This window comes from Grammomys surdaster, unplaced genomic scaffold, assembly GCF_004785775.1.
Source record: "Grammomys surdaster isolate TR1022 unplaced genomic scaffold, NIH_TR_1.0 97, whole genome shotgun sequence".
In the NCBI taxonomy this organism is placed as follows: domain Eukaryota; kingdom Metazoa; phylum Chordata; class Mammalia; order Rodentia; family Muridae; genus Grammomys; species Grammomys surdaster.
Genome location: NW_021604576.1, coordinates 19,533,280 through 19,547,043, shown reverse-complemented (window position 1 = coordinate 19,547,043; position 13,764 = coordinate 19,533,280).

Here is a 13,764-nt window from a genome sequence, read left to right as displayed (position 1 = left end):
CTGGCTATTATAAATAAGGCTGCTATGAACATAGTGGAGCATATGTCCTTGTTATATGTTAGAGCATCTTCTGGGTATATGCCCAGGAGTGGTATAGCTGGATCCTCAGGTAATGCTATGTCCAATTTTCTGAGGAACCGCCAGACTGATTTCCAACATGGTTGCACCATTTTGCAGTCCCACCAACAATAGAGGAGTCTTCCTCTTTCTCCACACCCTCGCCAGCATCTACTATCACCTGAGTTTTTAATCTTAGCCATTCTGACTGGTGTGAGGTGGAATCTCAGGGTTGTTTTGATTTGCATTTCCCTGATGACTAAGGATGCTGAACATTTCTTTAGGTGCTTCTCAGCCATTCGAGTTTCCTCAGTTGAGAATTCTTCGTTAAGCTCTATATCCCATTTTTTAATAGGGTTATTTGGTTGTCTGGAGTCTAATTTCTTGAGTTCTTTGTATATATTGGATATTAGCCCTCTATCAGATGTAGGATTGGTAAAGATCTTTTCCCAATCTGTTGATTGCTGTTTTGTCCTATTGACAGTGTCCTTTGCCTTACAGAAACTTTGCAATTTTATGAAGTCCCATTTGTCAACTCTTGATCTTAGAGCATAAGCCATTGGTGTTCTATTCAGGAACTTTTCCCCTGTGCCCAAGTATTCGAGGTTCTTCCCCACCTTCTCTTCTATTAGTTTCTGTGTATCTGGTTTTATGTGGAGGTACTTTATCCACTTAGGCTTGAGCTTTGTACAAGGAGATAAGAATGGATCAATTTTCATTCTTCTACATGTTGTCCCCCAGTTGAACCAGCACCATTTGTTGAAAATGCTGTCCTTTTTCCACTGGACAGTTTTAGCTCCTTTGTCAAAGATCAAGTGACCATAGGTGTGTGGGTTCATTTCTGGGTCTTCAATTCTATTCCATTGATCTCCCTGTCTGTCTCTGTACCAATACCATGCAGTTTTTATCACTATTGCTCTGCAGTACAGCTTGAGGTCAGGGATGGTGATTCCTCCAGAAGTTCTTTTATTGTTGAGAATAGTTTTTGCTATCCTGGGGTTTTTGTTGTTCCCAATGAATTTGAGAATTTCCTTTTCTAACTCTGTGAAGAATTGAGTTGGGATTTTTCCATTTTGCTTTTATTTCTTCCCTTTTATCTCGTTATTAGTCAATGTTCTCCAGAGAATGAGAAGAAATTGAAGCAAATTGAAGAGTTTATATATACATATATTTTCATATATATTTTCATAGGAAAACATGCACACACACACACACATACACATACACACATACACTCACACACATACAGTATGTGTGTGTGTGTGAGTGTGTGTGTGTGTGTGAGTGAGAGAGAGAGAGAGAGAGAGAGAGAGAGAGAGGGGGGGGGAGGGAGGGAGGGAGGGAGAGAGAGAGAGAGAGAGAGAATACAGAAATGATGGAGTAATATTATAAAGGGTTAGCTCACATGATCATGGCTCTGGAGAAGCCCCACAATTTGCTATCTGCAAGCTGAAGACCCAGCAAAGTTTCGATGTAAAGCCACTCCAAGCGTGATGGCCAGAGAATAGCAGTATTGATGTCTGAGGGAAGAAGACAATAGCTCAGCTCAAGCAGAGAGAATTTACCTCCCCACACCACAGTTTTCTTTGGCTTGGGCTCTCAATATTGAATCATACTTAATCATATTGGTGAGGGTGATCTATACTCTACCAATTCATATGTTGATGTCTTCTAGGAACATTCTAAAGACACATCAGAAATGATGTTTCAGCAGATATGCAGGCACCTGTGGCCCAACCAGTTTAATTCAGTATATTCTCCACCCCCTTCTCATATTTCCTTCCAAATGTATCTTTTCCATTCACCAGAACACAGCTTTATATTTCTGTATGGGTTTATAATTATAACACATCGTTATAGCAAAGGTGCCAAATTAGCCTGAGATGGCTTGAAGGATAATGCATCACGCTATGGCTCATGTTGATGCAGGCTCTTAGACTTCTATTGTCAGCTTTGTACACATCTCTCAGGACACTTGACTTCTTTTGCTTTAAATAATTGGCTGTCCATGGTTCTGATTTTCCTGTTCCTCCTGAACATCTGTTTGGATTGAAATTCTGCTGCTTGCCATACAAGCATGATTTCATTTTGAAAATGATTTCTTTTTGATGGGTGCTTTGGGTTTTTCATGCAAATACTAGCTTGAGTTCTGAACATTCTCTTCAGCTAGACACAGCACATCAACAAACATTCCCCAGGGCCCCAGGCACTTACTCATTTATGCTAGCTCTGAACAACCTTGTAATTAAATGCCAAAAATGGTGTGTTCTTTGGGTTGATCAGTGTAAGGTATTGACAAATCTTTGCCAGTAGACTACATCTGGCTCAAGTCTGATTTTGTATGGTCTTTGAGCTAAGAGTATCTTTTATATTTTTTAAGATGTTACAAAATCAAACAATAAAAAGATGTTAGAGATTCTACATGGCTCATTAAACATAAATTATTTACAATTCGATTATTTTCAGAAGAATCAAATCTATATTAATAAAGTTGTGCCTATGTGACACAACACCTTGTAGAAGAGTGAGTTGTGTCCCTCCACATAGAGACTCTTCGGTGTAGTCTGACTAGCAGGTGTAACTATGTAGGTCATATAAAATTCACTTTAGAGAAATCGCAGGGAGAATTTTCAGAAGGCTGCAGCTATTCTCCAAAGAAGCACAAAAAGACTCAAGGAGCAATTGCTCATGACTGAGTGAGATGAATTAGACAAAGAGTGGTGAAAGTATGAGTCTCAAATTGAAAATGACAAGGATAATACTCCAAATTACACAAAAATGGAGCTGCTTCTATTTGTCCTCTGGAGCAACATATGGGGGACTATCACCAAGGATTGTTTATCTGATGGCAGGTGACGAGTCACTAAAGAGAACTTAGAGGAAGTAAGAGGGTATATAATAATGGGAATAATGATAGAAATAGCTGATTCATTCATTCACATATACATTATTTATATTGCTCATTATAAATATAATGAAAATTTCCAGCCTTCATTGTTCTTCTTCTACACTGCAATATTTGCAATCCATCTGAACACAACACAACTATTTCAGAGAAACATTCTACAATGAACTACTTCCCCCAAGTTTTATACCAGTTAGTTTCACAATGAAAGGACCTTGACTGTATTATGCCTCTAATCTAATCTTCAATTCACAAACTAATTTTTACAGTTCTGGGGATTAAATCCAGGGTATTACCAAAAAGGACTCTATCAATTTATTTATATGTATCCCTGGGAAATCTCTTACTTTATGACACATTTTCTCACATTCTTTTGTCTAGATAAGTCTCCACTTGAGTATTTATCTACTTTGCGGGTTCTTCTCTCTTCCATTCTTCTTCACCTTTTTGCTTCCACCTTTTCAACTCCATAACACTAGATAAGAGAAAAAAAGGATAGAGAGGAAAGGAAAGAGAGCTCTGAATAAAGTCAGAGGTCAGAAGGGGGGGGGAAGCTATCATTAGACTAATTCCTGCTGATTTAGGGTATTGAGTTCCTTGATGCAAGTTAGATCTTTATCAAGATATCTAATTTCTTCTAATTTCTTCTCTTTGGATGACTACCTAACAAACCAAGACCAACAACAACCAACAACAACCAACCAACAACCCACCTCTTAGAGCCCTAGCATTTATACACCTTCTAAAAAGCCCCCCCCCCCCGATTCCAAATGTCACACAACCACAGAAACTATCAGGGGGCAAAATCACAAGTCTACTGGAGCATGAGGCAAATCTTAGTCAGCTGTTGTGGATAATTTGAAGAGCCACATACCTGAGATTAAAATAAAAACATCTTCAAATATTTCTGTGTTTTTGAAAGAAACCAAAACTCAAAACTGTCACTACTCTTGACATCTCTCTCTAATTCTATGTGCTGAATCCTCTTTGTCTTCGAAATTCTGCTTTCACTAGGAATTCTTCCCAGTGCTTCTTCCTCTGGGCCTCAGGGTCACAAGGTCTGGAGCAAGGCATTTTCAAGCCAGTTCACTGGCCTAAAACTCTTTGAGTTTGAGTGTAGCATAAATTTGAGGGATAGACACACAGACTTTATCAAGCTCAGGTTTTGATTTCTGGTGATATCTTTTTCCAGTAAGACAACCTGTAGGCTGAACAAATGGAAAGAGCCTTCAAAGCAATGACTTTTATGCCCACGGCCCTAGTAGGTTTCTGGTGTCCTGTGGAGCCAAGGCTGAGCTTTCAGCTATTCAGACACTGAAATGACAATGACAAGGGCTTTGATCCATTTAGTTCCTGTAGGCTGCTGCCAAATCACACAACAGGCTGTGTTGCTTTAGCTTAAACTTTTGTCTTTGCTTATGCCTTCTGTGCATATCTTGTATATGCCTCCTGTGCACATGTATATCTTATTAGGGTTTCTATTTCTATGCTGAAATACCATGGACAAAACCAAATGAAGGGGTTTATTTTAGTTTACATCTTGTAGTCTATCATTCAGGGAAGTCAGGGTAGGAACTTAAAGCAGGAACCTGGAGTCAGGAATAGAGGCAGAGGACATTGAGAAGCACTGTTTACTAGCTTGTGCTCCACGGCTTACCCTGCCCTTTTTATACCATGCGGACCCACCTTCCTAGGGGTAGCACCACCCACAATGGACTAGATCTCTCACATCAATCATCAATTAAAAAGATGCCACAGGCTTCCTCAACAGCTTGTCTGACGGGGACATTTTCTCAATTGATATTTATTCTTCATAAATGACTCTTGTTTCTGGTAAGTTGATATTAAACAAGCCAGCACAGTGTGCGAGTGTGTGTGTATGTGTGTGTGTGTGTGTATGTGTGTTTGTGTGTGTGTATGAGAGTGCGTGTGCGCATGTTTGTCTTGTTTTCAAATTGTATTGTGTTCTTGATCCAGCAGTTGTGTTTGGGAAGCTGGTTGTTAGGACAGTGTACAGGAAGGGAATCTGCTCACACAAGCTCATTCTGCTATGTGCTCTGAGGACCCTAGAACAGTAGTATAACGTTCTAATTATTTATGATGTTGTTACAATTATTTTTTCATTGAATTTCAAGAATTAGAAAAATATTGAATATGCTTTCTATGTGATATCACTGATACCCTGACAGCAAAATATCCAGGGTTTCTGCAAATGGCTGATTTTGAAGTTTTCTTACTACAGAAATAAGTCATGGTCAGGAAACCCTGTGGTGCCAGAGATGTGTAGAAGTGAATCTGATCCAGAAAAATTTCAGTGAAATACAGTCAATTTTCAATTAATTGGGCAGATGCAGTTTTGCCAAAATGAAGATAATCAGTAATTTACTGATTGGCACAATAAGCTATATGCTAAATTGTGCGGCGCCTACCACCCCGACCAGCAGGGAAGAAAGACTCGCACACCAGTTCCTTCCAGCAGCAGTTTACTCAGGAGTTGCTAGTTACATGAAGCTTGAAGGTGTGCCCCCGAGCCAGCCCAGGAGCGAAGCTTTATACCCTGCATAGGACTGCCCATGAGCCCATACCATGTCTCGCACTGTGATTGGTCAAGGACCCATGACACAAGATCAGGCCACCAGGAAGTACCGCCCCAGGACCAAACAAGGCTTGTTTACTCCAAGTCTGCAAGGGCAAGCAGGCACCATCTTTAAGGCGTGGCAGCAGCGCTCCATACTAAATATTACAATTTAAATGATAATTTTCATATTTTAAGCATATATTTAAGTATTCTTTGTATAACTATAATTAAATGACTATGTAACTAGTTTTTAAAAATTATTCTCATTGTAAATAGTTTCAATTTTATTTATTTATTTATTTTTATCATGTGTATATGTTTACATGTGTGAAGGTGTGCTTGTACCTGTATTCACCTCTATATGAAGGACAGGGGACAGTCTTGGTGTTTTTCCTCAAGTGTCATTTTTTAATTTATTTTTTTTCTTTTAGAGACAGATTTTCTCGCTGACTTGGAACTTACCAAGCTCCAGGGATCTGCCTGCCTAGATCTTCCCAGTGCTTGGATTACAAACATGGACCACAATATCTAGCAACAATAGCACCTCCTCCTTCTTTGACTTTTCAATGTGTATGAATGTTTTGCTGTATGTATTTGAGAGTCACTTGATCGCTTGCAAGCCTGGTGCCTGCAGAGGTCAGAAGGCAACAGATCCCCTGTAACTGGAGTGATAAATGTTTGTGAACTACCATGTGGGTGCTAGGAAACACACATGGATCATTGGCAAGCCCCAGAACCAATGCTCTTCTTTTGTGTGAGTTCTTGAAATCAAACCAAGGTCTCAAGGCAAGCACTTTACTAATAACTATCACCCCAGCATTTTAAATACAGCTGGTTGCTATAATAATGGTCCATTTTAAAGGTTAAATATTATTTTTAAGTCAATGCTACAATGAAAGAATACCATATGGCAGATGTTTAGAAGCCAGTTATATCAGAGTTATTATTTCATTTCTAAATACGGATCTAAAGCATTTTATGACAACTTAACCAATTGCCTGGTAATGCAATTTACTTTTGGTCATCTAAATTATAAATGCTCATTTAAGTTTGAAATAACAAATGTTCTCATTTTCTTAGAACCATAGAATTCATTTTTTTAAAATAATAATATGTATAAATGGGAAATACTGAATTAAATCTTTTTGACAGATAGAATGTGTCTAACAGCCCATTTCAAAGGGAAGCAATGGTAGGTACTGCAGGGAGCCATCAAGGAACAAACACATAGAGCAAAGGAGCCAAGTGGAGTGCAGGGCTCCTAATTTACTCTATTTCCCAGAATTGCCAGGATTTACCATCAGCAGAACACTGATTGTTAAGTATAGCTCTATCTTTTTCAGATACTTGGGAGCTTGCTTGAGAGCAATGCCTGGTTTGGGATCACATGGATAGCAGCAGGAGAGGGGACCCAAGCCCCTTCTTATGCACTCCATAGATGCACATTGCTGTTACTGGGCTAAATGGGGAAGCTCTGGCTGGGTAGCAGCACTCAAAGATAGTGTGGTCTCTTGGACTCCATATCTCCATCTTATAATAAGCCTGGCCTGAGCACATAGCTTTGGTTCAGAAGGAAGCAGATGAACAATTAGAAGTTCTTCAACTGGCTTTTAATTTTAAGTACTCTGCATAAGAAATTCCAGCTCATTTCTCATATTTCGTGCAAGCTGTGTGTGATAACTGAGATATATTTATGTGGGTAGGTTGGAGACTGCAGTGGGAGGTTCAAGATGAATAGGGCAATGAAAACAGAAAGATAGTTTTCGTAGATAAGCTTTGAGATGTAATAAATAAAAATCAGAGTAGACACTGCATGAGGCGATGGGATCCTGGAGTTCTGGTGCACTTAGAATTGTACTTCCTTGTGTTGACAGGCATGTTGTCCCTGCACACACAACTGCTATTGTTGTTTAGTGCCTTGCAAGGACCTCTACTGGGAAGCAGTCACAGGGCATATGTTGATTGATTAGTTCTTCACAGCAGAGAACTCTCTAGTTGTGAGAAGTTGCCCAAACCTTTATTCTACAATTGAACAAATAAGAGTGGGAGTATGGTGTTAGACTCACAAACTGCATAGACTATTTGCTTCTGCAGCTCTCATATTGATCTAGGAGTGTGCTTAAAACATTGCTATAGCAACAATCACTATTCAGTAGCAGAAAGCAATACATTATGTACACAAAGCAAGAAATGAGAAAAAGAATATTTCAGATGATACTTTTTTATGCCCTGCTGATGGATATGCACTGACTGCTGAATATTACTTTTGCATAGGACACTGTCTAGAAAATAAGGCAGTTGACAGTCATGCGCTTGCTGTAGAAGATATCACCAGTTCTAACGTGATGTCACAAAGAGCAACCTCTCTGTGACTAAGACTCTTCACAAAAATAAAGAATCTAATCATGTTTTGAGTCAATCTGCTGAAAAAAATGGAAAAATGTTTTCTTTCTTAAAGATTTATTATTAGTGTGTGTGTGTGTTTGTGTGTGTGTGTGTGTGTGTGTGTGTGTGACATGTGTCTGCGACTTTTGGAGGACAGAAGAGATGTCAGATTCCCTGGATCTGGAGTTATAGGTGGTTGTGAATTAGCTGATATGAATGCTTGGAACTGAGCTCTGATGTCTACAACAAGAGCAGCAAGCTGTAAGACCTCTGAGCACATAGATACTATCTAGTAGCTGAAAACTGATGCATAGAAAACATTACATTAATGGCTATAGGTAGTTGGGGGAACAGAAGGCTGTAAAGGCAAATTAAAATTTAGAGAACATAGCACTGATATGGTTATCTGGAATGAGCCAGAGATGGCTAAGACGATATCCCAGGAACCATGAGTCAGCTAATAATGGCTGACCCAGGATATCGACATCCAGGGAACCTGGTATAGGTGATGATGTAACCAATTATGTTACTGTTGGCAAAATACAACTTTTATTTGAGTTTCATATAAATATATCCTTGAAATCAGAGGTAAGTGGCTTCTGCCTATACCTTCACCTGGTCTTGTCTGTGTGTCTGATTGTAGACCTCTGTGCCTATATGTTGGTTTGCATGTGTGCTCATGTCCACCTTGTATTACCTATATGTGTCAGCTGATGTCTATGTGTGTTAGTGAATAAACTATTGCACATCTACTTATGGCTCCTTTGCACTCTCTTTAACTTCTAGCTCCTCAAAATGCCCTTTTCTGGTTTTGGCATAGTAGGGAGGATATGCCTTTATGCATAAATGGATTATCTTCCCCAGTAACAGAGGCAGTTATGCAGTAGATGTGGCTCAAACACAGTACATGGCATGCTGTGGCAGCTATTCTTGCCTTCTGGGCCCTCATGAAAAACTGGGACAAAGAAGACGGAACTCCTTTATCATTAGAAGAGGCTTACTAGGTCTTAAGATGCCGTGCTGTGAAAGGAGCATATAACAGTGAGGTAAGGTAGGTTAGTTGTTCCTGGCTGCGTTAAAGGCTGCTGCTGAAGAAACCCTGTGGTGGGAAGTTTCATGATCTATTAGCTATGGAGGAGAAAATAGAAGCCTGAGTGTATGCTTTGTACTGTGAGCTCCATGAGGGCACCTCTATTCATGGTAAGGCAGAATATGAGGAAGTCCATTAACCACTGCAGCATGCTTGACTGGGAATCTGGCAGAGAGAGGGGGGGTGGGGAGACAGAGAGACAGGAAGAAGAGGAAGGGAGAGGGAAGGACAGAGAAGAGGAGTACGAAGAAGAGGAGGAGGAGGAGAAGGAAGAAGAGGAAGAGGAGGAGGATGAGGATGAGGAGGAGGAGGAGGAGGAGGAGGAGGAGGAGACAGGATGCTAGAACAGTTCTTGAATTTGATGGTCAGGCCCATGAGTGGAGGCCAGCCATATAATGTATGCCCCACTGAAATGTACACTTAAGGATTCTTTGGAAAGTCAGTTGTATTGGATGCATTGGATCGCTAGAGCAAACACATGAAGGAGTGTTTTCCTGGTGCAGACATGAGGGAAAGGATGTTTTACTAAAGCCGACATGTGAAGGACCGTTTCGCTGAAGCAGACACAGGTGAAAAGATGTTTGGCTAAAGCAAGCAAGTGATGAAGGATTCTTTGCTAAGGGCACACGTGTAGTTTTCCTGCCTTACGCTGTGCAGTTGAGCTAGTTTTGTCAGGACTCCATGGAGAGAAATTCACTAAAAAAATCTGGTGGTGTGCTGCAACTTCTTGCCACTTCCGTGGACTTAGGCCAATTATCAGAAGGATGTCAGCTGATACAGACTCACATGCTAAGGCAAGACATGTGCTGAGGCAAAACCTGTGGAGGACACATGATGTATGGAGGGAGTATAAAAAGGACTCCATGGACAGTGTCAGACTGAGCTTGGCTAGTCTGGGCTGGGCTTGCCTGTAGAGCGAGCTGTGCGATGCTCGTTGCTCTCACATCCTCACTGAGCTTCACTCTGCTGAAAGAGGCACAGCCGAGAACTTCTGGAATCCCCACTGACCTTTCCTGCTGGTTCGTGTTTGCTATCTCACCTCTACTGAACTGGACTGCTGGTGTATCTGTGACGCGTGTGCAAGTGGATCAAGCTACAGCTGCTGACTCGTGTGAACTGAACTGCTGATTTCCTGACACCACAGGTGGGATTTGCTCCAACGAACAATTTCTAAACAGGTCCACTTTCCCCATATCCTTTCTTTTCTACTACCTCTGGAGGATAGTCGGCTAGAAGGAAGGTTAAAGCATTTAAGAAGCTTCATTAAAAGTAGGCTTTGAAAAAAATTAAATCTACACCTTATACTCCTTACACTATGACAAAGTTATAGTAACTGGAAAAGTCGTTCAGACAGTCCTAAGAGAAGCTAGTCCCTGCCTCGTCATTACCTCTGGGATGAGAGGGCAGATAATGTCTCACTGATGACAGAGGAGCTAGAGAAATTAGTATCCATTACGATCTGCCCCCTTTTCGGCATTAACTGACTGTAGATCCTGTGACCACGTAAACAGGGAAAACACTTGCTAATGATCTGTATGATAGCTGGGGAGCATCCATTATAGGACAATGCTGGTGTGTTGTCAAAAACTATAAATGACTTATTACATGGAATTAATAGAAATATATATAGTCCCTGAGTTGAGAATGTGCCAGACTAGTTTGATGCAAACCCCCATGAGACCAAGTGAGAACATTTTATTAGTAGAAATGAGGGACTTGTTCTTAACTTATGCTCTGGGCAGTGTATTTAGGACTCTAATTGCAGTGTGGGCCTTATGTGGACCATCATATGTAGGAAATGATTATAGCAATGCATCCCTGTGCTATATACAAGACAAACAAGAAAAGAAGGCAAGTAAAACTCTGAGCTGCTCAGATTGCCTCTAAGGGAAAGGAAAGATGGACTAGATCACACACAACCCCAAACGAACACCAGGAGGATAGCATATCTCTCATACCTAGATGAGGGCAGAGTTCTTACTAGCTGGAGTTGATGAACAGATGATAGATTGGTAGTTAAATGAGGCTGGGACTACTTCCATGGCACCAACAATTTTCTAATGGACACTAAGTCATAACTAGCATGTATAACCAGGCATATCTAAATGATTTTCTGATGCCCACGTCAGATAACTTCACCATTTTGGGTGAGGGTGGGACCAAGGTGGCTGGCTGAGGAATAGCCCAGAAGATCAGAGGACTCATGTTGATCTGACAAGTTCTTTGTACCACAGCAATGTGCAGAGAGTGCTGGATCTCATGGATATTGACACTGACTGGACTTTAGTTCATGTGAATTCACAGTGGTTTTCTGGACCCAACATGTGGACCAGCACATGGAGGGCTATGGTGCTCACATATTCAAGGTCAAAGCAGTGTCTCTGCTGCTAAAGATTGGCTATTTGTCCCACTGGCAATACATAATGATGTTTCCCCAGTAGCTAAATATATCCTAGGGGTGGACACCTTGCAAGGGCTAGTAATATTCCAAACACCAACTGATGAGTTTAAATTATGTAGGCTACAAATCAGTGGTAAGGGGCTGCCCACACCACCTCTTATCCCAGAAGGCTAGTCTGTGTATACCAACATCTGGGGGACATTGAAGTCACTCAAACTATTCTATATTTAGAAGCATCTCTGAGTAAGTATATATGTTTTGTTCAGGAAATCCCAGGAGTACTATAATATAAGAACTTCCTTCTCCATTGACACTGATCCAGAGAGGAGGGTCAAGAACAATTTGCCTTTACTGGGAAAGGTCAACAGTGGATGGTTGTGATTTCGTCCCATGTGTATATGCATAGCCCCACAATTTGTCATGCTTTGGTGGCTATCGTAGTTGTTTTTAATGCCAACTTGTCACAAATTAGAATCAAATGAGTAGGGAGACACACTGGAAGAATTGTCCTGATTGCCTTGATTAATGTGGGAAGGCCCGTGACAATTGTGGGCAGCACACTTGGGAAGCATCCCAGATAAAAGGGGCTTTTCAGAAGGAGATTTATCGTGCCTGTTTCTTGCTTGGCCTTCCCTCTTGCTGCTCTGTTATTGGCCTCATTGTTGTTGCTCCTGCTGACTCCTTTACTGAGAATAGAGCCAGTGTTTCCACGCTTTCACCGTGGAATAGAGACCAGTGGCTCTCCAGTAACATTCTGGACTTCTGGAGACAGATCGGTACTACTGAGATACCCAACCTTATGTATTGAGTAACTTCCAATTGTCACACATTGCCCCCCCCCAACCCCCAGTGAGAGAGAGCTATTCTGGATCTACTTCAACTGTTGAGACATCCAGCATCAAGTATCAAATAACAGGTTCTGAGCATCTGAGGTGTAATTTGGCTATCATTATTTTTTTAAAGCTCACTTCATAAATTCTGATACACACACACACACACACACAACACACACACACACACACACACACACACACACACACACACACATCAATATATATCACCTTGGTTCTGTTCCTTTAGAGAACCTAGCTAAAACAGTGGCTTAGGACCTGGAGTCCTGAAAATGGCTAAGGAAGTCACTCCGCACAATCATGTGATGATATTATGCTAATCTTTGATTTTCTTCCAGATCTGGAATCAGATGCTGTGAATCTGAGAGCTACTCTGGGAGAAGCATTGAAATAATGAGGATTGTGGTGAATGACTCCCGACTGCAAGGGACTGACTTGCCTGTACATGGGGGTTTTAAGTAAGAGTTCCTTAACAACGGAGTTACAAGATGTCCTGGGACCAGTAAAACATGCAATCATACAGGATACAAGCACCTCAGAGACAGATCCCATGGAACCAAGTCCCTACAAAGAAGGGACCACCTCACTCTCCAATACTTGATACACTGATGGTGTCAGTGGAGGACTATGGATAAAAGCCACTTGCTTCTTGTCTCAAGGGCATATTTATATAAAACTCAAAAGTGGATTCTTGTCAGATATAGTTATATAATGGATTACATCACTGGTTACTCTGAGGTGAGAGATGAGAGATGATGTTCCATGTTATCCAGTCGATCATTATCATCAGCCTCCTGGTCTCCTAGATGTCCAAGAAGGGTGGCAACAGTGTCACTGTCCACTGATATTATTGGACATAAACAATACTTGGACAAAGCAGCTAGTGGATTGGAATACGTACTATATGTCTAGTAGTCTTAAATCAGCTGTCAATACTCTGTGGGGCATTGGGATGTAGAGCATAGGTCTCTGTAGGAGCTTCCCAGATGAAAAGACCCCATAATGCCTAAGGAAACAGAGCTCAAGAGGTTGGAGAACCTAGAGAGTCTGAGATTCCAAGGAACCTACAGAATCTGAGAAACTATGAAATACATAAAACTAGTAACATGTTGTCTGTATTACAGATTATAAGCCTAATTGCACCCCAAGGGGTCTACCATGACAAACTGAAAGTTGTCTAAGAGGGATAGAGTGCTGAGGTCAGAAGGTCATGATGCCTGATTAAGGTTTAAACAATGTGATAGTGATATGGATACTCAGAATGGGCAAAGAATAGCTAACATTGGACATCTAGGAGACAAGGAGGTAGGTAGTAATGGTTGCCACAAGATAACAGGAAAATCTTGAAACCAGAAGCAAATGCCTTTTGCCTAGGTGTCCACTTGGTATTTGCTTTGGCCAGCCTTTCTCTCTCTCTCTCTCTCTCTCTCTCTCTCTCTCTCTCTCTCTCTCTCTCTCTCTCTCTCTCTCTGCTGTGTGTGTGTGTGTGTGTGTGTG